We start from the raw sequence: 4,566 nt of genomic DNA on the forward strand, positions 1-4,566 counted from the left end.
TCGAAAATGGTTACAGGATGTATAAGCTTTTAAATACATTATATTGATTAAATATAACAATACAAATTACAAATAAATTAAATAGATAAACTATTTATAATATATATAAAATGCCTAAGACTAGATTGTAGATGAATAACTCAGGTCATGAATAAGATGTCAAGAACAAATGAATATATACATTGTTAAGATGAAAAAGTTTCAATCAGGGATAATACTTTCAAACAAGAATTATTCTTAAGATTATTAGGATAAATGTTATTCTTTTTAATTGTTTTTTTTTTCTTTAATAGCAGTGTCTTTAAAGAAGAAAAGACATTCTTCAAATGTTGATTGTGAAGGATTCTTCCAATTTATTGTTATAGTTTCCCTGGACGCAGCAAGAATTGTCCAGGTTAGACACAAAAGTATTTTTTTTATTTCCAAAATATAAAACAAAACAATCTCTTTTATTAAAATTAAAGAATCAGACCATAATGCTTAAAACAAATCTTGTATCTTTTCCCAAAAGGTACAAATCATATAATGGTCATAAAACATATACGGACAATTAACATAACAATATTGTTTACATTTCCAGCATTCAGATATAGTTTCTTTTTAAATTCTAGCAACTCTAATAGGAGTTTAAAAAGCTCTTTGTATAAATGTTCAAGTAAATAGTTTCTAACAGAGGATCCAAGATGTGCTTTTAATGGATAGAAGAAGTTGTTTTTATTTTATTCAGTTAAAAGTACCTGATGATCTTTTGTGGTGAAATTCCAAAAATCTTTCATTTAGATTACTAATACATTTGCTATAATTGAATGTAATTTGGAAATTAAATTATCAATTTCTTAATTTTTTTAAATAATTTAATTTAACATTTAAATCCACTCCAGAACCCAATAACAAGATGAATTGGATAAATGTGAAAGTTAGTATGAATTAATGTGATAACTAGTTGTACATAAGTTAAATCTTTAATATCAAAACTAAATTCTAAACATGGATTGCAAAGATTTAACTTTAGTTTACTCAAAGCATTGATATAGGTTCATAGGTTCATAGGTTGGTACTAGGCTATCAGCCCTAGGGCCTATGCCAGCCTAGCCATAACAATTCCCTGACTATTTCTTCCCACACTATTTACTTCCCTGGACCCCTGTCTAGCAGGCCAACTGATGTGATCAGCAATAAAACCGTTGTATTTTCAAAGCATTAAGTGTATGAGTTGGTAAGTTATTATTAATATTTTTGTTAAAGAAAATCGAATGAGGGATTCAAACCAAAATCTATAATTTGAATTGATTGATATTATTTTTTTTAATTAAGTTTATATAATTAGATTTAGTTGGAGGATACATAGCGAATTGAATATAATTATAAACAAAGAACCAGAAAGAATTGTATAATTTTATATTGCTTGAGTCCAAACGTTTCAGTTTATTCTTATTAAGTAAATGATAATGTGAGATTTTCCAGTTTATAGTAGAATTGTTATCTAACCATTTAAAGACAGTTTTCATAATTATTGTTTTGCATATATTTCTATACTTGGAAAATTAATACCTCCAGAATTCCATGCTCTAAAATGATGATTTAGATTTAATGTAGGTTTATCTAGATACTGTAAGAAATTAATAAGTAATTTATTTATTCTTTTAATTTGATTTTTGTTAGGTGGCAATATAAAGATAGACTACTAATTTCAGAAATATAATAATTTTAATTAGTTGTAATCTATCTTCAAATGAAATGATAATTTTGTTCCAAAAGTTAATTAGATTAGTTAAAGAAGATACATTTTTCATAACTGAAATTTAAAGTTTATTCAGTGGTTTTTAACATACGAATCCCGAAATAGAACAAATTGGTAGTTTCTTTACCAATTATAAAATTGTCCTTATTCAATTTTTTTGTTAATAAGAAGGTAATTCAATTTAGAATTATTAATGTGCAAATTTGAACCCTTTTGAAATTGTTCTACAATAGCCTTCAGTTCTTCTAGTATTTTAAAAGAATGTTGCAATGTTAATAATATATCAGCAGCAATAACATAATTTTATAATTATATTATTGATTATTCTCCAAACCCGGGATTTTCATATTTGAATTAATTAATATTGCAAACATTTCAATAGCTGTGTTAAATAGCAAAGGGGAAATAGGACAACCTTGCTTAGTTCATTTTGTTATATTTATAAAATTTGAGGTAAATGGACTCAACTTTACATATGTTTATTATTCTTATACATAGAAGCTATCATCAAAACAAACTGGGTATGAAAATCAACACCTCAAATAAAACATTCCAATCCAATGATTCAAATGCTTTTTCAATATATAGACTAATAAATAGAGATTCAAATTTCCTAGTATTCATTACATCTATAAGAGTAACATTGTTATAGGTTCATATGTGTTTACCAGGCTAACGACCTCAAGGGGCTTTTTAAGCCTAGTCATGCATCTTAAATCTCTGATAAGTTCTGGTACCCTTTATAAGTGTAAGCAGGGACTTGGGAGATGAAGCTTTTACAAGCAGGGGCTTGGTAGATGAACCATTTATATTATCAGAAATGTGTGTTATATATATATATATATAAGTGAGATTGATCTAAACAGATTATAGTGGGCAAAATTTCAATCTATCTTCTAATGCAGACATAAAAATGTTATAGTCTGCATTAAGCAAAGTAATGGGTCTATATGAAGAGCATATTTGTTGATTTTAACTTATTTTTAATTGGGGTAATCAAGGAATAATTCCTTGAAGCAGGCATTTGTTCTTGATTTTGTACATTTATCATAATATTGTGTAGTTTTGTTATAATTCTTTTGAGGGAATAATTATTAATTCTGGGATAATGCAATAATTTCCAGGAGTTTTATTAGGTTTAATCATTTTTATTTTTTGATTTACTTCCTGTAGAAATATAGGTTTTAATAAATTAGTTTTTGTAAGGAAGATTTTTTAACTAAGGATTGATCAGTTATTGATGCTAAAACATTTCCTCTGTTTTTTTACTTTTTGATTCAAGGGTAAATAACAGTTTCTGGAAATTTCTAATATATCACCAATATCTGAATTTAATTTATTTGTTGCAGGATTTCTTAATTATTCAATATTATTAACATTTACTTGAAATTTTATTCTTTCTTGTAATATTTTTTAATGCTTAGGAGATCTCAAATAAGAAGCAGTTTTTAGTTTTTCTAAAGCTATTTCAGTTTAATGAGCTAACAATTCGTTGTAATTGTTATTAAGGGCCTTTATGTCTTCCTTAGTTACTCCTAGTTTATTCCCTTCCTTTTTTCTGATCTTCTTTTAATTGTATTTGAATATCCAATATTTCCCTGTTCCATTCTTTTAATTTGTGATATATATAAATGTTAAAAGAGTCACAAACCATAATTAAATTAGCATGAGGAGTATTATTAAACAGCAAAAAAGTATCTACTTCATTAAGTAGCCATGTTTTATAGCCTTTCATTTTAGTAATATATGTTGGAAGTCTGGAAATATATGACAATCCTTTAAAATATGTTTCTATATTTAAAATTAATGCATTTTGATCAGAGAACAGACAAAGTATTACACGGAAATTGATTATTCTATATATGATATCTTGAGATATCTTTAATTTATCAATTCTTGATTGGGTACCATATTTAAAAGAATAATGGATAAACTTTAATAAATGTATATCTTTAAAGCTAAATGTATCATTAATATTAAAAATATTGTATTGATGCTTTTAAAGATTTAGTAATGGAAAGTAATTTATATTTTTTACAACAGTTGGAGTCTGCATTATCTAAAAGACAATTAATGTCACTGCCTAGAAATACATTTCCATTTTTATTATTACTTATAAAATCAATATGTTTTCTCGCTGATTTAACTCACATTCCAGGAAACTAACATAGATTGGCTAGAGTCCATATTCTAGTTATATATTTATTATAATCACTAAGGTAAATAGACCTTCTTTTTCCTCATATTTATATGAAATATGAGGCATGTGTATCCCTTTTTCCATAAAATAGCTACTCCTTTTTTTAATTTGAAAAAAGATTGAACTAAAACCAAATATTTATTAGATTTCCAGTATTAATTTCTATGTTCACAAAAATATGTTTTTTTTTTTTGAAGGTATACAACACAAGGCTCCTTAATGGTCTGCAGGAATGTATTCCTAGTAAATCCCTATGGACAGAAGTAGAGTCTTTCATCAATGAGTGGTTTCATTCACAGTGGGCATAGCCAGCACAGCTGAGTGAAAGTCAACATTTTGAAAAGTTCTGACATTTTAACTTAGAGATCATGGTACAGAAGGAATGGGAGAGTATGCCCTTTCCCCAATGTATTGAGATCTCTGTGTTGGTAGACATAATTAGCAGGGGATGCGTTTCATTTGTTTTTCTATCCTTTGTGGATTGATGCATTTTGTGTTTGATGTTTGGCATTGGTGAAGTATGAATAGACACTTTGTGCTGTCAATCTAAAACTAGGTTACCCTGTGAACCTAGTAATATATTTGCATAATATTATACCCTGTGAACAGAAGGCTGTCCTTAAAA

This window comes from Protopterus annectens, chromosome 8.part0 (assembly GCF_019279795.1).
Source record: "Protopterus annectens isolate FY-2018-M chromosome 8.part0, PAN1.0, whole genome shotgun sequence".
Classification (NCBI taxonomy): Eukaryota; Metazoa; Chordata; order Ceratodontiformes; family Protopteridae; genus Protopterus; species Protopterus annectens.